The sequence below is a fragment of the Hylobates moloch genome, unplaced genomic scaffold (genome assembly GCF_009828535.3).
Source record: "Hylobates moloch isolate HMO894 unplaced genomic scaffold, HMol_V3 SCAFFOLD_6, whole genome shotgun sequence".
Taxonomy (NCBI): Eukaryota; Metazoa; Chordata; class Mammalia; order Primates; family Hylobatidae; genus Hylobates; species Hylobates moloch.
Window position 1 is genome coordinate 687650 of NW_026652281.1, and position 23705 is coordinate 711354.

Here is a 23705-nt window from a genome sequence, read left to right on the forward strand (position 1 = left end):
AATAGCTGATTCATTGAAAACACACCCAATTAGGGACTGATCAAGGATTTTCTACCTACGGCCTTCATGAAATGCAATTAGAAGTCCTTTTTAAAAAAGATGGTGGTTCTAAGTGTGGATCCATCTGAAGAACAAAACAAAGCTTCATATTCTTTTAGGCAGGAACATATACTAGGCTGGTTTTTCTTTTTTTTTTCACTCTTGTTGCCCAGGCCAGAGTGCAGTGGCATGATCTCCGCTCACCACAGTGTCTGCCTCTTGGGTTCAAGTGATTCTCCTGCCTCAGCCTCCCGAGTAACTGGGATTACAGGCGTGCACCACCACACCTGGCTAATTTTGTATTTTTAGTAGGGGCGGGGTTTCTCCATGTCAGTCTGGTCTTGAACTCCTGACCTCAGGTGATCTGCCTGCCTTGGCGTCCCAAAGTGCTGGGACTATAGGCGTGAGCCACCGTGCCTGGCCTCAAATCATTTTTTTTTTTTTTTAAATACAGTTATTTCCTGATTTTGTTGAAGAGGATGTTAAGATATCAGAGTAAGAATTCAGGTGTCAGGCAGGGCATTGTCCCTGTGTTTGTGATGATTGCTGTCTTTGTTTCCCGCTTTGGAGTAGTAGCCTGAGCATTTGGAGGAGCACAGATCATCCTCAGCCTTTGTGGCTCCTTGGGGCTGGGGCGCTGGTCCTAGGTATGTTTGCAGGTTGGGGTGGAGGATGATAGTTACGTCCATGAGAGGTGTGATGTGGTTCAGGGGCAGCATCTTACGCCCCAAGGAGATGACCTGTTAGTTTACCTGAACCTCAGAGAGGCTGAATTTGCTCAGCCAGTGGTTCGAACCGGCTGAGCAGTGGTTGAACTAGGGTTGGACCTATATATATTAGTTAAAGAAAACAGCTTGCCTCCTTTCCCTTACTAATTCATTGGTTAATACCATGTCCAAACAGCCTATTTTACTTTTGTAAACAAGCGACATGGATAAGGGCTTAGCTTTCTGGGAAGAAATCAGCCATTAACATTTGCCTCCTCTGAGCTGGGCCAGCCGTGGAGAGATGGGGAGTTCAGTTGGTGAGTGCCTGGGCACCCTCAACCCCAGGGGCCAGCACACCTGGATGCTGAGCCTCCAGGTGGGTGGTGCAGGGCAGGTGCTGAATGGGTCTGTGTGGTAGGTCTGCAAGGGTGGCAGTGTGCCACTGTCCGGGTAGGAGCGTGCCTGCTCCTGTGGTGATGTCCTCTGAGGTCTCTGCTTCTTTTTTTAGGTGGTGGTTCCCTGAGCTTAAGCCCCTCATGCATTTCTCACACTGTAGGGTTACTTGGTTGTTGCATCATAGTTGATCTTTATTTGGTAGAATTTCTCTTTTTTTTTTTTTACATTTTATTTATTTATTTATAACAGAGATGGGATCTGGCTGTGTTATCCAGCCCGGTCTTGAACTCATGGGCTCAAGCCATCCTCCTTCCTGTTTTCCAAAGTGCTGGGATTACAAGCATGAGCCACCATGCCTGGAGTAGAATTTCTAAAAGTAGTCTTGTATGCTGATAGACCCTGAAGGGGCCCATGATAGCTTTTCTTTTCCTTGCTTTTGGAGAAGAAACAGTGGGCAAAGTTTGATGATTGGATTTCAGGTGAAATCAAAGTCCAGGGCTGAACTAGCTCCAGGGTAATGCTGATGGCAAACCCTACACAACCCCTGCACTCTACCCCCCAAAAGTAGGCCGTTGGCACTTTCTGGAGCCCAAAGATGTTTAATACTCACCTGCTCTTCCCAGCAAGTCTGTCATGCGCAAGGAGTTGCAGTGAGTGGCAGCCTGTTCAGAGTTGTAGTTCAGGGAGGACGCGTTGCTAGAGCGGGCTTTGGGCAGGAGCATTTATCTCACGGAGACAGTCTTCTGCTCACTGCATTTCTACCTGGAAGGGCATACAGAGTGTTTTCTCTGCTTGTGATTTTAAAACTTGCATATCAGTATCTACGTGTTTTGAGTCTTACTAGTATTTTATGCAGGAACACACAAAAAAATACTTAACTACCTTTTTTTTTTTTTTTTGAGACGGAGTCTCGCTCTATCGCCCAGGCTGGAGTGCAGTGGCGCAATCTCGGCTCACTGCAAGCTCCGCCTCCCGGGTTCACGCCATTCTCCTGCCTCAGCCTCTCCGAGTAGCTGGGACTACAGGCGCCCGCCACCACGCCCGGCTAATTTTTTGTATTTTTAGTAGAGACGGGGTTTCACCGTGGTCTCGATCTCCCGACCTCGTGATCCGCCCGCCTCGGCCTCCCAAAGTGCTGGGATTACAAGCGTGAGCCACCGCGCCCGGCCTTAACTACCTTTTTTGTAAAATAGCGAAGTCAGTTGTTACTTATTTCAGATTTGAACTTTTCATTAACCTTTGTCCCAGCCTTGGTGAGTTTCAAGGTACTATGGAAACTGTATTCTTGGTCTGCAGAGTTTTTGCCTCCCTGTCCAGCCCGACAGGCCGCTTTGTCTCTGCACACCTCTCCTTCGGTGTTGACGCCAGCCCAGCACGGCAGCCGTAGTTGGCACAGGCTTTGTTGGCACTGTCCTCCAAGAACAAGCCTCTACCCTCCCAGCAGGCTTGCTCTGCACTCACGGGCCTTGCTCCACCTTCCTGTGCAGATGTGTTTCTTAATGCATCTTGGTCATAGATCATCACTTTTCACCCCTATTCAATTCATCCAGCTTGTGTATCTTTACATGTAAAAAAGGGGTGTTCCCGCTCTTAAGAATTGCATTTCTCTTGCTTGCAAAAACTGGTTGAAAAGGCTTAACAGGTCTGGTAGCCTTCTGGGTGCGGAGGGTATTGCCTAAAGAATTTTCCATGCGTGGCAGGCAGCTAGTAGGTGTGTGTCTGGCACCCTTCCATGTGGGTGGTGCTTACACTAGTGGTGCAGGGTGGTGCTTACTGTGGGAATGGGAGCACCCTGTGTATCTCCTGTCTCTTACTGACTGGAAGGCATCTGATGCCTTGCAGTGCAGGTCCCAATTTGTGTGTGTTTTTTTTAAAGTATGGAATGCTTCACAAATTTGCATGTCATCATTGCACAGGGGCTATGCTAATCTTTTCTGTGTTGTTTGAATTTTTAGTACATGTGCTGGCCAAAGCGAGCATGCCATGCTTGCCTTGACTATGAACAGGTTCAATTTGAAATACTTCACATTTGAGGCTGGGTGCAGTGGCTCACACCTGTAATCCCAGCACTTTGGAGGCCAGGGTGGGCACATCACTTGAGGTCAGGGTGAAACCCTGTCTCTACTGAAAATATAAAAATTAGCTGGGCGTGGTGACGCATGCCTGTAATACAAGCTACGCGGGGGCTGAGGCAGGAGAATTGCTTGGGCCTGGGAGGCAGAGGTCGCAGTGAGCCAAGATTGCACCATTGCACTCCAGTCTGGATGACAGAGCGAGATTCTGTTTCAAAAAAATAAGAAAAAAATGAAATACTTCACATTTGAAAAACTTCCTGCCTAGAGGAAAAATCCTTGCTTATGTGTAATGAAAGAGGCAGAGCCTAGGTGCTGTGGTGAGGTGTTGAGTGACAGTGTCAGGGCCCTTGGGAAGTGGTGGCTGGCTTGTGCTGTAAGGGGCAGGAGCACTGGAGGCTTACCAGGCCGTGATGGGGTTAGAGTGAGAATGGGGCACACACCTTCCTGCCACTGGGGAGCAGGGTAAACAGCAGGACCTTGCTGTGAGCGTCTGGGTTCCAGCAACATTCCTGGTGGGTGGTGAGGAGGAAAGAACTAACCGTGTCAGCACATGGCCTTTGTGGGACACAGGCCTCCTTCCTGGAGCTTCAGCTTCATCTGGAAATGAGTCTTCAGTGCGTAAAACCATTCCTCAATGATGCTGTCCAGCTGGTGGAAACATAGGTTTGTTTTCACCTAAAATGTAGGGGTATTGAGAGACATAGAAACACAGACAAACAGTGTGTGGGGGGAAGCTGTGCATAAAGGGGCGTTTGTGGGATCGTCTTTACGCAGGATCCAGCTTGAGCCAAAATGGAGGAAGAGTCTTGGTCTCTACGAAACCGGTGGTTTTCTGAGACAGATTCAAAAGCATTTTCTAGAGAAGCTCTGCTGCATCCCTCCATCGCATTCAGAACATTGTTTCTAATTATGTTTTGAGAGTGTAGAGTTAGAGTGTAGAATATTGAAATTAAATCCCTGGTGAGGAAAGCGTAGACGTGACTCGGCACGTTCTCTAAAGCACTGGCACCAGTGGATGGTGCATTGTCAGCTGGGGTGTCCTCCCTCTGCCGAGCCTCCTCCCCCTGCGGCCTTCGCCTTGGCCCTCGGTGCACTGCGTCGGTGTGCCATGTGCTCACTGTGCACAGACCTTTCATACTGATGAATTCATGTTTATTACTTTCTAAAAGTTTATTTCTTGGATCTTAGTCACGGCTAACCTTGATTTTGCTTTCAGTACAAGGATTTTTAATTTCTAGCCCGGGTTTGAGTTGTTTGAACGGAGGTCTGGTGACTTCGGGAAAGGTCTTTCCATGGATTATGGGGGAAGGTGCCTTTTGGTGAGTGCCATAGTCGGCTGCCACCTTGCCATCCAGAGAGATTCCTGCTTGTGGACACTGTTCAGTTATGCAGGGTACATCTAATTTTTTAAGAATCAGGTTTGTATATATATTTTTTTGTAGGCGGAGTCTCGCTCTGTTGCCCAGGCTGGAGTGCAGTGGCATGATCTCGGCTCACTGCAAACTCCACCTCCCGGGTTCATGCCATTCTCCTGCCTCAGCCTCCCGAGTAGCTGGGACTACAGGTGCCCACCACCACGCCTGGCTAATTTTTTGTATTTTTAGTAGAGGCGGGGTTTTACTGTGTTAGCCAGGATGGTCTTGATCTCTTGACCTTGTGGTCTGCCTGCCTTGGACTCCCAAAGTGCTGGGATTACAGGCATGAGCCACTGCGCCTGGCCAGGTTTGTGTATTTTTTAATAATTCTTTTTCTGAAGTTTTTTTCCTGACTGCTTTTGTTGCTGGGTGATGGAATATATTCTGACATTGGATGTGCAAGATCTTAAAAAAGTCTGTGTAACAGAGTCTGTGTAAGAGAGCCTGTGTTGAGAAGTTCTGTAGCCTCTTCAGAATGAAAACTCATTTAAATATTTTAGGACTTTACTCCAGAGGGTTTTAGCACGTGCATAGCGAGGAAACTTTTTTTTTTTTTTTGAGACGGAGTCTTGCTCTGTGGCCCAGGCTGGAATGCAGTGGCTCCATCCTGGCTCACTGCAAGCTCCGTCTCCCAGGTTCACGCCATTTTCCTTCCTCAGCCTCCCGAGTAACTGGGACTACAGGTGCCCACCACCATGCCTGGCTAATTTTTGTATTTTTAGTAGAGACAGGGTTTCACCGTGTTAGCCAGGATGGTCTCGATCTCCTGACCTCGTGATCTGCCCGCCTCGGCCTCCCGAAGTGCTGAGAGTATAGGTGTGAGCCACCGTGTCTGGCCACAAGGAAACTTACTTTTTATAAACCACGATGTGCGCTCTCTTTCCGTTTTGACTGTGACACAGCCACACCAGGATTCGTGCACACTCACACGCATTGCCACACAGCCACAGATGTGCCTGTTGATGCCACATAGATTTGTTTTCTGTCCTGGCAGGCTTGGAGGCAGGTAGCCCCCTTTCTGTAGCCCCTTGCTGGGTGGTGCCTGGGTGTCCTCTGGCTTCTCCAGGGCTCTGCCCACGTTGCTGTGAGTTGGATTTTTTATGGCCCTTAGTTTGTGCTTGATACTTTCTTTTGTTTTCTTCCTTTCCCTCTTCCCTCCTCCTCCCCCTACTTTTGAGACAGAGTTTTGTCGTGTCATCCAGACTGGAGTGCAGTGGTACTCACAGCCTGTGCTCACAGCTCACTGCAGTGTTGACCTCCTGGTCTCAAGCAATTCTCCCACCTCAGCCTCCTGGGTACCTGGGACTACAAGTGCACACTACCATGCCCAGCTAAGTTTTTATTCTGTTTTTATTGTTACAAAGTTGAGGTTTCACTATCTTGCTCAGACTGGTCTGAACTTCTGGCCTCAAGTGATCCTTCCCCCTCAGCCTTCTGGAGTTCTGGGATTACAGGTGTGAGCTACCACGCTGGCCCTAGACATTTTCTGGTGGTCTGCTTTTCCTAGTTCCACTGTTATTTATCCCTCCCCCCAGGGAACATGTACATTTTACATGAATATATTGATAAAATGTTCATTTTTAATCACAACACACTGAATTCTTTCGGAGGAAGCCTCCTGATGTGAACCCTGCCATTGTCCCCTTGAGGACTGGAGAAGTAGGAGGAGGCAGGCAGATGGTTGTGGGTGAGCACTGAGCTAGAGGTTCTGTGTTTTAGACCTCAGTCCTGAAAGACTGTGATTTCCTCTGAGTCTCTGATTCTTTGTCAGATTCCTCATAAGAGCCAGGTCACAGATTATGGAGTTAAGGTAGTGGGCTGCGGCTCGGCCCCCACACCTGTGAGAGACGCGGGCCTCCTGCTGTGGGTGTGTGCAGCAGAGCTGGAGTCCTTGACTTCTCCGGAGGCCGCCCCTCAGTCTAGGTCAGCTGCACTGTCGGTAGTGTTAGAGTTGAGCTTACAGCTGGCTCTGTTGGTGATCATTGGGAATGAAAACGTTCCACAGAGTTCTGAGGTGGACGGAGTTGTGCTAAGAACACCTTTGGTGTTGTGTGTGAGTGGTAGATGAAGAATAGAACAAGCTTTTCTTTGCTGATTGTGTGGTTGTATTCACGACCTCGATTGCTGAGGCGCTGTGGTGTGTTTCAGCTTCATCCTAAATAATCACATTGCGTTTTAGATGGGTTTCCTCAGCCATATCCCTGGATCACTGTTTTACATGGAGAACTTTGACACTTGTTTTTTCTTTGCTGTAGTTTTTAGCACTAAAAGTGTATACAGATAGTCCCTGACTTAACGATGGTTAGGATTTTTGACTTTACACTGGGTTTATTGGGAGGTAATCCCGTTGCAAGTCAAGGAACATTTTATCTCTTTAAAAGTAAAGTCATTAATTTAGTGTTGTCTGCTTTTACATTTTTATATATTCAGAGATCCTATATATTTGTGCTTAGGATTCAGTTGTCTGTACTGGAAAACAGCATTTTCCAAAAAAGTTCTGTTTACTGAAAACAGTGGGACTTACTTGAAAACTTCAGTGCTGCGGGTAGCAAAGAAGACTGACTGGGACTGTGCATGTGCATTTGAACAACGTGCCACACAGAGGGAGTTTCCCATTGTGATGTTTATCTTCTGTGTGAATGGAAGAATACAGTTCTTTTTTTTTTGGTTTTGTTTTTCTTAAGAGACAGGTTAAAATTTTTGTTTTTGTTTCTGTTTTTGTTTGAAGCAAGGTCTTGCTCTGTCATTCAGGCTGGAGTGAATGTGATCATTCAGGCCGGAGAGGCTGCAGTGGTGTGATCACAAACTCATTGGCTCAAGCAGTCTCCCATCTCAGCCTCTCCAGTAGCTGGGATCACAGGCATGCACCCCCACACCTGGCTAGTTTATTTTAAATTTTTTTATAGAGATGAGGTCTCACTATGTTGCCCAGGTTGGCCTTGAACTCCTGGGATCAAGCAGTCCTCCCACCTTGGCCTCCTAAATGCAGTAACATTTGATGACTTGAGATTTCAATACTGTAGCTTCGAAGGGACTGTGCTTGGTTCTTGGGGGCAATGCCTTCCAAACTGTCGATCATGACCTATTATGTCTTTTTTTTAGAAAATTTTCTTGGATGGGCACGGTGGCTCATGCCTGTAATCCCAGCACTTTGGGAGGCCCAGGTGGGTGGATCACCTGGAGTCATAAGTTCAAGAGCAGCCTGGCCAACATAGTGAAACCCTGTATCTACTAAAAATACACAGACACACACACACACACACACACACACACACACACACACACACACACTAGCTGGACATGGTAGCACACGCCAGTAGTCCCAGCTACTTGGGAGGGTGAGACAGGAGAATTGCTTGAACCCAGGAGGCGGGCTGCAGTGAGCCGAGATCGCACCACTGCACTCCAGCCTGGGCAACAGAGTGAGACTCTGTCTCGAAAAAAAAAAAATGTTTCCTATCCCAAGGCCATAAAGATAGCTTCCTATGCCTTCTGCATATTTTGTACTTTTGCCCTTTGCATTTACACCTTTAACGTATCCTAAATTGATTTTTGTGTATGGTGTGAGATAAGAAGCCAGCTGTTGCTAGTCTTCATGCAGACACCAGTTGAGCCAGCCTCCTGGGCTGTTGTTGTTTCAGCCTCCTGGGCTGTTGTTCCAGCCTCCGGGCTGCGCACGCAGTTCGTGGACCCATCTCCAGTGCCCCTGCTGTGTCCGAGCTTGCGGGGCCCTCCTGGCCAGCGGGCTCTCCTTGGGACACTGCCACGCGCCTTCATGGTGGACTCTGCCTGGTGTTGGTGTCTAGAAATATAATGGACTTGTGTATATTCATCTTATATTTTGTATCCAGGAATTTTTCTTTCTACAGATGAGGACCCTAAAAATGATTTTAACCATGGCTGCCCGACTCCACAGCCCCTGGGCCTGGTTTGCATCATGCACTGCCCCGCACTGACCCATAGGAGATTGAACTGGGCACAGCGTCGAGGTGCCCTGGAGGGTGGGTTGCTGGAACTGGGAGTGGCATTAGGAGCATTGGAGAGGCACGGCGGAGGAGCGGATGCATGGGAGGTGCAGAGGCCAGAGAGAAATGAGAGTGGCCAGGGCACCACAGCCTTCCTACCAGACAGGAAGAGCCAGAGAGAGCTGGTCTGAGGGACAGCGTCTCTAGTCTTGAGTCCATGGCTTTCATAAACCCCCTGGACATCTGGTGAGTGGGCTCTCCGGAGAGATGTCAGGTTGGAGAGAGCTCTGGAGGACTGTTTGCTCAGGGAAGATGGTGGCGTGCTGGGAAGTGAGGGGCTGCTCAGTGAGAGATTGGGAGGCACAGAAGAGCAGAAAGGAGAAGAGGTGAATGAGGAGAGAGGAGGAAATAGGGGTGTGGAGGAGTCAGTGGGAGGCGGGAGGAGCCAGCCTGTTGGCTGCACTGGTTTGGGAACATTAGAGTGAAGAAAATAGATGTTGGGGCAAACAATACAGTCTTTCACTTTTTGGTATTTTTTTGGTGGCTTTTTAAAAAATTCTCTGTCATACTAGCATGTTAGCATCATGCTTGGTTCATGGAGTGAGAGTCCACTGTTGTTGGCCCTCTTCATAAGTGGACATTCCTTCTCTGTTTCTAGGTTAGAAGGTGTGCTGCCCTTTCAGTGATGGATCTGTTCGCTTTGTTCCTTTCCCTGTTGTGTAAATGGTCGCACACAGGCTGATGTCGTTTGGGTGTGTGTCGTCATTTTTTTCTGTGACGTCTCCTTCCTCGTATGTCACTTTTTAGGAGATTGGGGACAAATGTTCTAAATTCATCAACTGTGACCATCTTTAGTTTAAAGGAAACTACTTTGAGTTTCCTACCTTTCTCCTTTTTTAAAAGATGTCGTTGATAAATGTATATTAAATTTTATTCAGTTAGCTTAAGAAAGTAGATAAGTTTATTGAAGAGCAAAACACAAAGTTTCGGCAGTACCATTGTCTAACCTTCAGGGGTCTCTGACAGTTCTCTAGTTATTAATTCCCTCACAGTTACCTCAGGGGATTAGAATAATTTTATTAAAACAAAAATACAGTAAAAGTTTTTTGGTTTTTCAAGTATCCTCCATTGACTTGTCAGTGTTGACAGTTAACTTTTTATTTTGTATCTGAAGAAGCAGCTTAGAGGAATAGTCATTCCAGGAAGAAGAGCTCTGATGGCCGATGCCCCTGCGTCTTCTTTTCCTCCTGCTTCAGTCCTGCTCCTGTGGAACAGCTGTCCTGTTTGCTCTGTCCCGACACCCAAGGCAGATGTCGCTTGAGGCTCTTGTATAATACTTGCTGTTAGAGACAGTGGTCTTTTCTGCTTGAATCTCTTGTTGATGAATGTCATCTGTCAGGAGAAACTTGGATTTTTTTTTTTTTTTTTTTTGAGACCTAGTCTCACTCTGTTGCCCAGGCTGGAGTGCAGTGGCACGATCTCGGCTCACTGTAACGTCCACCTCCTGGGTTCGAGCAATTCTCATGCCTCAGCCTCCCATGTAGCTGGGACTACAGGTGTGAGCCATCACGCCCAACTCATTTTTGTATTGTTAGTACAGATAGGTTTCACAGAGTTGGCCAGGCTGGTCTCGAACTCCTGACCTCAGGTGATCCACCCGCCTCGGCCTCCTAAAGTGCTGGGATTACAGGCATGAGCCACTGTGCCCGGCCGAATTATCACGCTTTAATAGAAAACTTTAGTCCACTTTCGCAAATGGGGAATCTTTCCTTTTGCTGGAGGTTTGCAGCCATATTGTTGGAAGAATGTGTGACCCTGCAAAACCCTCTGCTCTCAGCAGCACCTGCTGGGCTGGTGGGCGTGCCCAGCACAGCTCGAGGACACAACTGGCTGTCCTTGAAACTTGCAGTGATTCAGAGGTGATGGGCGGCACCAGCACCTTGAACTGAATGCAGAAGTGAAAAAGGCTTCCTATTCCTTGAGCGGACAGACCGAAAGCACGTGTGTGTGTGTGTGTATGTGTGTGTGTGTGTGTGTGAAGAGCTGGTGGCTGTGGGTGCGTCGGTTGGTCTGTTCCTTGAGTGGACAGTCAGTTGGTCGTGGGATCCCAGCAGGACAGAACGAAAGCACATCTGTGTGTGAATGTGTCTGGAATTGGTTCGTTCCGGTGGGTTCTTGGTCTCGCTGACTTCAAGAAAGAAGCCGTGGACCCTCGCGGTGAGTGTCACAGTTCTTAAAGATGGTGTGTCCGGAGTTTTTTCCTTCAGATGTTCAGATGTGTCTGGAGTGTTTTTCTTTTGGTGAGTTCGTGGTCTCGCTGACTTCAGGAGTGAAGCTGCAGACCTTGGCGCTGAGGGTTACAGCTCATAAACGTAGTACACAAAGAGTGAGCAGCAGCAAGATTTATTGTGAAGAGCGAAAGAACAAAGCTTCCACAGCATGGAAGGGGACCCGAGTGGGTTGCTGCTGCTGGCTCATGCGGCCAGCTTTTATTCCCTTATTTGGCCCTGCCCGTGTACTGCTGATTAGTCCATTTACAGAGCGCTGATTGGTCCATTTTACAGGGTGCTGATTGGTCCATTTTTAGAGAATGCTGATTGGTGAGTTTTTAAACCTTTAGCTAGACACAGAGTGCTGATTGGTGAGTTTACAAGCCTTTAGACGCAGAGCACTGATTGGTGAGTTTACAAACCTTTAGCTAGACAGAGAGCGCTGATTGGTGAGTTTACAAACCTTTAGCTAGACAGAGCGCGCTGATTGGTGCATTTTTACAGAGTGCTGATTGGTGTGTTTACAGCCCTTTAGCTAGACAGAGAGTGCTGATTGGTGCGTTTTCACAGAGTGCTGACTGGTGTGTTTACAAACCTTTAGCTAGACAGAAAAGTTTTCCAAGTCCCCACCCAACCCGGAAGCCCAGCCGGCTTCACCTTTCATGAAGAGCTGATGGCTGTGGGTGTATCGGTTGGTCTTGGGCTCCCGGCAGGTGAGTGTTTACACCTGGGCCCGTACCCTGCTTCACCCAGCCGTCCGCATGGACACTTCAGTTTGTCGCGGGTTTTCTTGTGTCTTGGTGCAGTCTCACCAGTTAGAGCATAACTTCCTTAGGGCAAGGCTGCCACAGACACCTGGTGTGCTCGCTGCGTCTCCATCCAGTGCTTTCCTGTCTTAGTTATTAGATGCTCATCAAACATGAGGCCACTAGAATCTAGAAGACCTTGGCTAGAGTCCTGAGACCTCGTGTGTGTGGTGTGGCTTTGTGAGTCTGTGCCCATCCCACACACCACTCTTTAATAAGAGCAGATTTTGGACCCCAGGAGACATCTGTTGTGGAATTTATAGGCATGGATTGTCGGGCCAGCTTTCCTTCTGCTGATTAGCTGCTAACCAGCCGCATGCTTCTGCAGCCTCACAGTGACAGGTGGGGCTCAGGTGGCCTGGGCAGCGGGGAGGCACGGGACTGCACGATGCTGCTCCTCCTGGCTGCAGCGACTTGGCTGGATTCTCTCATTTTTATGGCTTTCTTTCTCAGACTCGGTCTTTCTGACTTGCGTGGAGAAGAAGAGTATGAGAATTGTCAAGTTAGAGAGGAATTGCTTTATGGTCATTATTTCGACAACTGTATGATTTGGAGTTTGGGTGAAGAAGGGCTAGATCAGTTATTCTTTTTTTTATTAGATTTACTTGGAAAACATTTAAAAGATTGCAGCCTTCACCCCCAGACACACAGAATCCATAGTGTCTTGAGGAGGTGAGTGTGTGTAGGGCGCACCATGGGTGAGTGGCGTCTTGGAGGCACTGGGGTGCAGCTGCCGTGTGGTCCTTCTCTTGGTGCTGTTTGCATTTGGGGCCTGTTGTTTATTTCTAGTGGTTGGTGCAGGCCAGGCAGGGTAGGTGGGCATCCTTCCTTCTCTGTAGATGACACACTAGGGGCATCTTCTCAGAGTAACCAGCTGGGAGCTGGAAACTTCTGTATTTAGAGGCCAGTGTCCTGTCCATGTCGCCTTCCCTCTTATAGTGTGGTTAAACAATCAAATGTTACTAATACCAGATGTCGATGTAGCTGTATTCTCAGGAGTTCTTGGATTCTGAGGCAGAGAGCAGCCCCGCTTCTGTCCACACTGGGGCTCTGGGGCTGGAGAAGGTGGTGTGCCCAGTCCCCGTGTCCAAGCCCGTTCCTTCTCTCTTACTCTCGTGAAGGTGGCATGCCCAGCCCTGGCGTCCAAGCCTGTTCCTTCTCTGCTGCACTCCTGCTGCTCCTTTAGGGAGGCCTTTTAGTGTTGCTGGAGCTGGGACTGGTGGCCAACACCGTGTCTCTGTTCTGAATGGTATGTTTGAAAGCCTGTCGGTGGTAGTGAGGTGCAAAGAAAAAGGAGTCTGAACTTGGCATGCTGTTAGGTTCCTGTGCTGTCAGAAAGTGGAAAGTCTGCAGAGGAGATAATGGACACTTTCATCCTAGAAATGGACTAATTAACTTGTAGGTTAGCAGACTGAAAGAGCCTGGAGGGATCCATATGTTAGGGCCAAAGGATCCAGCCAGTCATGGCCACTCAGCTGGGCCTTGTCATGAAACCCTCTTGAAGGGGAGGCCTCCTTACTGTCTTCCTTTTTCATTTCTGAATTTCTCTTGTCCATAAGCTACATCTTACGGTGAACGTCCATCTGTTCCAAAGAAGCCGAATGTATCAAAAGGGTAAAATGCTCAGAGGCCAAGGGAGAGCTGTTTTTTTTATGGCAATGCTTGTATATAATGTGGCCTGTGTCCATATATTTTGTGTGTGTGTGTGTTGTGTGTGTGTGTGTGTGTTAGAGTCTTTGTCACCCATGGCTGGAGTGTGGGGGTGTGATAAAGCCCCCTCCAGCCTCGACCTCACAGGGTCAAGTGATTCTCCTGAGTAGCTGGGACCACAGGCGTGTAGCACCATGCCTAATTTTTTTTATTTTTTGTAGGGATGGGGTCCCATTATGTTGCCCAGGCTGGTCTTCAACTCCTGGGCTCAAGACCATACTGTGATAGAGCATGAATGGGGGTGAGTGTGTGACTGGTAAGGTCTCGGGTATGGTGGTGACATAGTATAAAAATATAAAAGCAATACATGTCTCTAGAGAATTTGAAGAATATTGAGAAGTGTAAGGAAGAAAGTCAAGACCTGAGCTTGGCTTTGAAGAAGGCATAGGAGTTTGCCAGGTGGACACAGTAGAAAAGGGCTTTCTAGGAAGATGGAGAGGGACCCTCCTCAACTGGAAGGTGCTTGCGGTTGCTCAGAGGCTGGGGAGGCAGCCAGACAGCAGCCCTCAACACAGTGCGTGCCACGGGCTGTGGGAGAAGGCTGCCACGGCGATGGGTCCTGAGGTCGCAAACAGGGCTGCCAGCCTGGGGAAACACTGGAGTGTGTCCCATGTAGGAGTGGGAGCTTTTGTCCTGCGAAGCTTTTGTTTTCCAGGTGTGTGTGTGTGTGTGTGTGTGTGTGTGTGTGTACTGCATCACGATGTACAACATAAATATATTCCTTGTTAGCCCAGTGACTTCTGTACACCAGACTGAGGTGTAAATAAGAAGTGAATCAGATGTGGCAGATTCTCCTCTTAGCACTGTGGGGAATAAGTTGATGGTGTGTGTGGCTGGAGTTGGAGATAATTAAGTTGTTATGATGATGTAGGTAAAAAAATACTGAGACACTCTTGAACTAGAAATCAGGGCGGTGGCAGTAGGGAGGAGTGACAGTGATGGGGAGGAGCTGAAAATGGACAGGATTTATAAGTGGGCTTTTGATAGGGAGGAGGAGGCAGCTGGTTTCTGGCTTGGAGGGTTAGACAGTGGTGCCCTGCAGCAGGGCAGGGGATACATGACGGAGTGGGGTGAGGGCTCTGTATGTGCACAGCCTGTGTGAGGAGAGCTGAGCTCAGTGGGAACGTTGTCTCTGATTGACAGTGTCTCTAGTTGGACATTGTTGCAGTGGGTTCAGTGGGTTCAGCTCTGATTGGCAGAGCTGGGATTCAGCAGCACGTCGTTAAAGCTAGAGGCAGGTGAGAGTGCCCGGGCAGTGGCTGAAGACAACATTGAGAGAGGAGGTGGAGGAAGGAGACGTAGCAAGTGAAACACAATGGAAACAAAGTTTGCAAGAGAAACCGGGAATGGTGGAGTGGAAGCCTGGGACGAGAGTGGTTTGTAGGTTCAGTGCTACTGCCAGACCCAGACCCCGTGCTAGATGAGTACCAGTTATGTTCCGTGTTTCTCACAAGAAACACGGAGGTGGCATCTGTTAAGGGCTGTCGTGGGGGTTGAATGAGGCAATGTGTGGAGAGCACAGAGTGGGTGTGCCTGGGTGTGTGATCACCATGGTGTGGCCAGTGGTGGCGATGGGAGGGGCAGCCACTCACCAGCTCGCTCTCTCTCCAGCCCATGCAGCCTGCCAGGACTCTTCCAGACACGGGATGTGTCGCTGAACAACGCAGAGCTGATGCAGACATGTCATAAAGGTGTTGTCCATCCAGTCGCACGCACCGGCCAACTTGCTCGTATTTATCTTCTGTACTTTGCCTTTGCTGCTTGAGAGTTCTGTAAACAATTCTTAATAAACAAAGGAGGCAGGTTTTATTTGGAAACTCCTGGGAGAGGAGAGGATTTCACTGAATGCAAACGGGGAAGGAGCAGATGTAAACCCTAGGCGTCCGGAAGCAGGGTTGAATCAGCGGCGCCTTGGTCTTAGGAAGAGGCTGAGATGGATAGGGTGAGCCCTGAGTGGCCGTTTGTTTCTCCGCCTGCGCACCCACTTCCAAGGCTTGCAGGGGCTTCCTTTGTGATGCAGGAGGAAGCACAGTGGGAAGAGGAGAGCACAGGCAGGGCTGACGAACGTGATGATTCTCAGACAGAAACTGCGTAAGGTCATATGTAAGGAGCAAACTGCCTTTTGTCTTAAGGAAGAAATAGAATTCGTGTTGGTGATGTTTCTTTTGTTACAGTGGCCGGCCATCAGGTTGCGTTAATGAAATGGAAAAGTAGTGTTTCAAGATAGGGGACAAGTCTAGCTGGGCGGGGACAGAGCCTGCAGTGTGGAATGCTTGCCAATCAGCCATTCATCCAAGGGGCGTTTGTTGACCTTTGTCCTTGTTAAAGGACAACGCAGCTCTGCTGTGTACTAGAACGTCTGAGCCTGAGAGTTGAGAATCCCACGCTGCAGGGACGTTGCTGTTCTCTCAGAAGCTGTGTAGTCCCTTTGCTCCCCCAACCCCCATTTACATTCTGTTCATTGCATCTTAGATGTTGAGCTGTACAAATCATTGTGGGCTCACATTGTAAATTAAAAGAACAGTACACATTCCGGGACAGTGGTGTATTCTTATTTTTTTATTTTTATTTTTTGAGATGGAGTCTTGCTTTGTCGCCCAGGCTGTAATGCATTGGGACGATCTTGGCTCACTGCAAGCTCCGCCTCCTGGGTTCAAGTGATTCTCCTGCCTTAGCCTCCCGAGTAGCCGGGACTACAGGCGCTGGCCACCATGCCTGGCTAATTTTTGTATGTTTAGTAGAGACGGGGTTTCACCATGTTGGCCAGGCTGGTCTCGAACTCCTGACTTCGTGATCCATCCACCTCAGCCTCCTAAAGTGCTGGGAATTACAGACGTGGGCCACCATGCCTGGCCTATGACATTGGTGTAATTTTTTTTTTTTTTTTTTGTTTTTTTTTTTTTTTTTTTTTGAGATGGAGTCTTTCTTTGTCACCCAGGCTGGACTGTAGTGGCACAGTCTCGGCTCACTGCAAGCTCCGCCTCCCGGGTTCACACCATTTTCCTGTCTCAGCCTCCCCAGCAGGTGGGACTACAGGCGCACACCGCCACGCCTGGCTAATTTTTTTGTATTTTTAGTAGAGACGGGGTTTCACCGTGTTAGCCAGGATGGTCTCGATCTCCTGACCTTCTGATCTGCCCGCCTTGGCCTCCCAAAGTGCTGGGATTATAGGCGTGAGCCACCGTGCCCGGCCAAAGAATTTTATTTTAATTAATTAATCTATTTTTTTGAGATGGAGTCTTGCTCTGCCGCCCAGGCTGTGTAATGCAGTGGTACGATCTTGGCTCACTGCAACCTCTGCCTCCTGGGTTCAAGTGATTCTCCCACGTCAGCCTCCCAAGTAGCTGGGATTACAGGCACGCGCCACCGTGCCTGGCTAATTTTTGTATTTTTATTAGAGATGGGGTTTCACCATGTTGGCCAGGCTGGTCTCAAACTGCTGACCTCAACTGATCCATCTGCCTTGGTCTCCCAAAGTGCTTGTCTTATTTTCCCCCCTTAATAATTAAAAATAATCATTTTAGAAAAACCTGGCATCATATGATTACTAGACTTTTTTTCTTTTTTCTTTTTTTTTCTTTTTTTCTTTCTTTCTTTTTTTTTTTTTTTGAGGCACACTCTGTCTCCCAGGCTGGAATGCAGTGGCACGATCTCAGCTCACTGCAGCCTCTGCCTCCTGGGTTCAAGCAGTTCTCCTGCCCGAGCCTCCTGAGTAGCTGGGACTACAGGCATGCACCACCACACCCAGCTAATTTTTTTGTATTTATTGTAGAGATGGGGTTTCGCCACGTTGGCCAGGGTGGTCTCAAACTCCTGACCTCAAGTGATCCTCCCGCCTTGGCCTCCTAAACTGCTGTAATTACAGGAGTGAGCCACCACTCCGGCCCCTAGACATTTCAATTATGTCTTTTCTACCCTCAAAAAAGTTTTAAGCAAAACTTGTATAGTTCTGTAAGTTGTAGTATGGAAGAGGTTTACAATTCCATGTAGATTTTTGGATCACTTTTGAAAAAAGGCAGTTGGAATTCTGATAGTTACTGCACTGAATCATCAGGTCACCTTGGGGGGTGTTGCTGTCGTAAAGACGCTGTGTTTTTTCATCCATGAATATGGGATTTTTTCCCCCTCCTTACTTAGGTCTTCAGTTTCTTTCAGCAGTGCTTTGTGGTTACAGAATACGAGTTTTACACTTCTTTGGTCAAATTTGTTGCTAAATATTCTTTTTGATGCTGTTTTCAATGGAAATGTTTCCTTTATCTTTTTCAGATTGTTCATTGCTTGTGTATGATGATGATACAGCTGATTTTTGTATATTGATCTTGTATCATGCAGCTCTGCTGAATTCATTGACTGACTGACTGAAGACCTTGTTGCATACCAAGGGATGGTTCTTCATGGAGTTGTATCTGATTCTGAGGTTCCTACTTGGCAAAAGACAGGCTGTTAACAGGTGTCCTGATGTCTACCACCCTTGGCTTATTCATTTTGCAGAAACAGAACAGATGAGTGTTGTGAGATGTCACAAATAACTAAGCGATTGTTGAGTAGGAGCTTCACACTGAAGTGAAACAGCCGCTTCCCGGATTTCTCTGTCTTCTCTGTTTCCCAGTGTCCATGACGCTGATCATAAAATGGTGAGGCCAACCGTGAGCTCCAGAGACAAGTAGATCACAATATATTCATATTTTCTTTTGAGTTTTGCCATTAGACTGTGATGCTGATTTGGAATTCTGTGGGTTTACTAAGAGCTAGAAATAAATTGGTCATCTATATGCCTGATTTAGGCTTTCTGAAAGGTTGGTTTTATGTCTTCGTTGGTCAGGATTTCAGATTTGTGTGTGTGTGTGTGTGTGTGTGTGTGTGTGTGTGTGTGTGTGATGTTTAAGTGACCATCAGAGTCTCTCGTTCCCTATCAAGGCTTGTTTTACTGAAGCCAAGCAGGGGGTTGGCGTTTGTTGCTCAGGGAGTTTGTGAACTCAGCTGGCGCTGGTTGGGGTGTTGTGGAGCCGGGCCTCCTGCGGTGGGGAGGCAGGTATTGCAGAGTCCAGCACTGTCCTTCCTCCACTTTCTCCTGTGTGTTATTGGGGCTGTTCTCACTGTTGGCTTTTGCGTCACTTTCTCTAGTTTGATTTCATGCCTTTGTCCTCCTCTAATTTTCAGGTATTTCCCAGTTTCTGATCTACAGCTTCCTTTTTTTTTTCATTATAGCTGCGTGTCTGTTTACTTTCAAACACGAATTGTTTTTGCCATTCCCCTGGATCCGGTGAGGAAGGGAAGGTTCTGGCAGGAGTCGGATGCCTTCTCTGAGGACTGAAGGTTCTCCTGCCTTCCATCGTTGGCTTTTGTTCTTTAGCAAAGGAGTTTGATTCCTATCAGGGCAGGCATTATGGAAAGGGAAGAACAGTTGTGTGAAATCATTCCCTCTTGTTCTCATTCTGCATTCATCCACTTTGCACCTTATTCTGCTAAATGGTAGAAAGAGAATTGTTTAGGAACATTAATTTTGTTTCCTGTTTCGTTTTTTCCTGTAGTAAAAAGAAACATTTGCACTGAAGAAGGAAGCCTGGTTTTCCTTCTAGCTCCTCCTCACGCTCACCTCAGTTCTGAAGTTTGCTTAGTTGCCTTTATTCCTTGGAGCCTTCTCTTTCACTTTAAATCAGAGAAAACGAAACAAATAGCACCCCACCCTTAAAAAAGAAACACCAAAAACAGGAAACAAATAACTGCACCTTCTCTGTCCCCAGCCCGAAAAAACAAAATAACTGCGCACCTTCTCCGCCCCCAGCCTGAAAAAAACGAAATAACCGCGCACCTTCTCTGCCCTCAGCCCGAAGAAACGAAGGAGACCAAGGTCAGGAGAATGGCATGATCAGAGCGGATAGATGACCTGTCCGCACCAGCTGGCCTTGGGGTTGTGGGGCTCCTGGCACCATTGTGGGAGTGGAATCCAATTGGCTGTGTCTTTTTTTTTTGACTGAGAACTAAAATGAGATGAGGCTGGATCGTAGGTCTTTAGTGTTCCGTTTAAGTCCTCTAAAGTTACATTGTAAGGAGATTTTTAAGCCATAATAATAGCAGATGCATGTTCATGTTTTCCATTTCCAGTTTCAAGACTGATCGTGGTGAAGAGTGTGGGCTCTGGAGCCAGCCAGCCTGGTTTCAAGTCTTGGCCCCGCCATTTAAAATGTGACCTTGAGTAAATTTCTCACACTTCTAGGGCCTCAGTTTTCTCATCTGCAAAGGGGAGATAATAATGATACCTACTTTGTGGGATTATTGTGAGGATAAAGTGAGTTGATACTAGATAAAACCATATGAAATTGTCAATATTGGACTCTTTCTTTTTTGGACTTTTTTAAATAATTTGAGCTTGTGTTTTGTTTTTTTTTTTTTTTTTTTTTTTTTTTTTTGGAGACGGAGTCTCACTCTGTCGCCCAGGCTGGAGTGCAGTGGCGCAATCTCGGCTCACTGCAAGCTCCGCCTCCCGGGTTCACGCCATTCTCCTGCCTCAGCCTCTCCGAGTAGCTGGACTACAGGTGCCCGCCACCACGTCCGGCTAATTTTTTGTATTTTTAGTAGAGACGGGGTTTCACCGTGGTCTCGATCTCCTGACCTCGTGATCCGCCTGCCTCGGCCTCCCAAAGTGCTGGGATTACGAGCGTGAGCCACCGCGCCTGGCCTGAGCTTGTGTTTTCACTTACAGTTGTAAGAAATCCTTGAGAGCCCCTTGTACACTTCGGCCAGTCTCCTCTTCTCTTTGAATGGTAACACATTGGAGAACCTCGGCATTAATAGAACGTCACAGCCAGGATGTGGACACGGTATCGCTGACCAGTCTTAACTCAGGTTGCCTGAGGTTTACTTGTATGTGTGTGTTAAAGAGAGAGATTGAGTTCTGTGCGTGTTCACCACTGGGGGCTCCCGTCCCTGCCTTGTACGCTACTGAATAGTTCCACAATCGCAAGGATCTGCCGTTTGCCCTTTTCTAGCCACATTTGCCCCTTCCAGCCCATCTCCCCACCCTGGTCCCTAACCCCTGAGAACCACTAATTTGTCCTCCATTTTTAAAATTTGTCCTAAGAGTGTCATATAAATGGAACGTAGAAATGTAGCCTTTTCGATTGGCCTTTTTGCTCAGCGAAATGTTTGCTCTTTTTTGCTGCTGAGTGGTCTCATGGTGTGGGTGGACGCACCTTATTTATCTATCACCCATGGTGAGAAACACACATTCACCCGTCCACACCCAAAGACTGGGCTTGGAGACACACGGAACAGTGGAAGCGAGACTTTTCTCTTTCTGTCTTTTTTTTTTTTTTTTGAGACAGAGTTTTGCTCTTGTCACCCAGCCTGGAGTGCAGAGGTACGATCTTGGCTCACTGCAACCTCCGCCTCCTGGGTTCAAGCGATTCTCCTGCTTCAGTCTCCCGTGTAGTGGGATTACAGGCATGCGCCACCACGCCTGGCTAATTTTGTATTTTTAGTAGAGACTGGGTTTCTCCATGTTGGACAGGCTGGTCTGGAACTCCCAACCTCAGGTGATCCGCCTGACTCAGCCTCCCAAAGTGCTGGCATTACAGGCATGAGCCACTGCACCCAGCCAGGAAGCAAGATTCTTAATGGCAGTCTTGCAAGATCAAGTGCCTGGTAGGCAGGCACACCTGGGGCAGTCACAGCAGGTAGTTTATCTCCTCGCATGCAAGTCCCTCCCCCAGTTCCTCATTGGTCGAGCACTGTGGGGTTACAATCTTCCTGGAGGTCGCCTGAGTTTCATTATCCCCCTTACAGGGTTGTACCTCGTCCCCTTACCCGCTTAAGTTTTGATTTCCTAATACCGAACCTTTTTCCCGTTTATGGGCTGACCCCTCGTCTACGTTTTGTTCGCTTGTTGACCTTCTAGGTGCATGAGCCGTGCGGTTTGTTACATCCGCAGGCTGGCTGCCATTGCGTAGATTTATAATGCCTGGAAAATGGACCATTTAAAACGTTTTCTTACACCATCGAAGCACATCTGGGCTGATTCCAGTTTCTGTTGCTTATGAATAAAACAGCTATGAACAACTGAGTGGGGGTTATTGGACCGTTTTTGACCTCTAGTAATGGTGGGCTCACATGTCTGAGTCGAGTTGGGTCAGGTGCTGAGTGCCTGCTGCTGCAGGCACCACCTTGTCCTTTCAGGTTAACTCTAACCACACATCTCATGCCTTCTCTGTGCATGTATTTGAAGTTACTGAAAAAGTATTTATCAGGAAAGCTACAGCTCTGCACTAGTCTCTTAAAACCCATCCATATGCTCCTGTACTCACAGCGTTTCATGAAAGGAATGCACTGCAGCCGTTCTGTGGGAAGTAGGGAAAAGGCAGACCTGGCCCTGAGACAGGCTGGTGTGACTCCCGTTCGGAGCCCAGGGTTATTGGTGCTGGTTAGTCAGCCAGTGTCGGGGGCAGATGCCCATCATCAGTGGCTCCCCTGTGGACCCTCCCACTCAGCCTAACGTGAATGAAAATCATTGTTTGCATAAGGTCATGATTGAAAAAGTGCTCTGGCTAACAGCATTTTGAGACCAAGGCCAGTGTAGGGACCTGTCTTTGCTAACATGGACACCTGGGCTCTGAGGGTGTTGGGAAGTTGGCTCACGGGAGGGAGCTGAGGGGCCTGAGCTCACAGCTGTGAAACCAGCGTGGCTCTTGGTTATCTGAAGGAACAGCGGTGTGGGGTAGCCACAGGCCTCATGGATTTTCTTTGCTGTCAGTTGGAGTTAGTCAGTGTGGATAGAAAGAATTGCTCATCTTAGTGGATTGAAGACTATGATTAGCAGTTGTAGATCTCCTGATTGAAAAAGGTGATTATTGATGCGCTTTGATATAAAGAAAGAAAAAAAGAAAAAAGTGATTAAAGTGGGAGTGAATTAAACATTAATACAGTTGTGTCAGTCAAAGTTGCCTACAACCTGTGATTCTCTTCGGGGAGAAAAGGGAGACTGTAATAAAAACAATAGCAATCTTGAACTTCCGTTCCTTTCCAAAAATAAGCATCAGGTCTGCCCAGCTTCCTTCCCAGGGAGGCTGTGATTCTGTTTTGGATGGTGCTTGTGGCCGTGACTGTTTGTCGAGAGCAGTGAGTAAAGCAGCTCTCATGCAGCAAAGTGAGGGGAGAGCCCAGGATGTTGGCAGAAGTGGGGTGCGATTGGGTCAGCGCGAATATCGTGTTATTACTTGACATTTCGAAAAGCGTGTTTATTACTGACCCATAGTCGCACCTGTTAGTGGAGTCCGGTAGGATGCCTCCGTCCATGGATGCCTTGTTTACCGATGAGACCAGGGTGGTTACTGTATCCATCCCCTCAGATACCACTTCTTTTTGGTGATAACATCCAAGATCCTTTTTTTTTAAATTGCTTTTTTTAGAAGAAAAATTCTGTAAAAAAATTCTTTTAATGGTTTGGATATTCTTAGGGTCTCAGTCGCTCGCCCAGGTGGAGTGCAGTGGTGGCACCTTAACTCACTGCAGCCTTGAGCTTCTGTGCTGAAGTGATCCTCCCACCTCGGCCTCTTAAATTTCTGGGATTATAGGTTTGGCCTAGAGCTCTTTCTTCTTATGTAACTTTAACTTTTTACCCGTTTTCTGTATTAAATAATTTTCTTTCCGCATCCCTAATGTGGCAGCTAGCGCATTAAAGGAGTTGATGGCAGTAAGGAGTCCAGAGTAGTAAGAGAACTTTAAAACCTTGCATTGCCCGCCACTCAGAGAGAACCGCCATTAGTATTCAAAATATCTCCTGGGTTTTCCAACACGGAATGTGTGTAGCCGACTCCTCAGCACCTCTGTTATCATCTTGTCCTGTTGCCATTTCCATAGGTAGAAGCAGTTCCCTGATGTTTTATCTGGATTCCGGTTTTGGTTACCCCACCCCCACCCCCACCCCCAGACATGGACGGGTGATGGTCCCATCCCTGACTCCGTCATCACACTCCCATCCCTGACTCCCTGACTCCGTCATCACACACTGACCCTTCATGTCTCCATGGTCTCTGTCTGCACTCGGCCTCCACAGACCTGTTGATTCCTGATTTGCTGTAGGCAGGAGCTGGCAGTAAGAAGTGTAGCCTGGTGCTTTTCTGTTTGACAACATAGCTTGTTTATAGTGTGGTGGTGGTTTTGTTGTGAACATGTGTTCTAAATGAAGCTTTTTTTCATACCTTAGAAAATTTCTTTACTTTGGAGGCTGAGGTGGGAGGACCCCTTGGGCCCAGGAGGTTGAGGCCACAGTGAGCTGTGTTTTCACCACTCCATTCCCAGCCTGGGCAACACAGTGAGACCCTGTC

At 47.8% G+C, this 23705-nt stretch overlaps 1 protein-coding gene and 1 non-coding gene across 3 annotated transcripts in view; one reads left to right on the plus strand and one right to left on the minus strand.

Moving 5' to 3' along the window:
* The window catches only part of ANKRD11 (ankyrin repeat domain containing 11), a 191943-nt gene that overhangs the window by 50720 nt on the left and 117518 nt on the right, over positions 1-23705 (plus strand). The gene's annotated exons all lie outside the window — the stretch shown is intronic.
* Positions 3014-3120, minus strand: LOC116472021 (U6 spliceosomal RNA). The gene has a single exon (XR_004248944.1). It is a non-coding gene; the product is annotated as a U6 spliceosomal RNA (small nuclear RNA).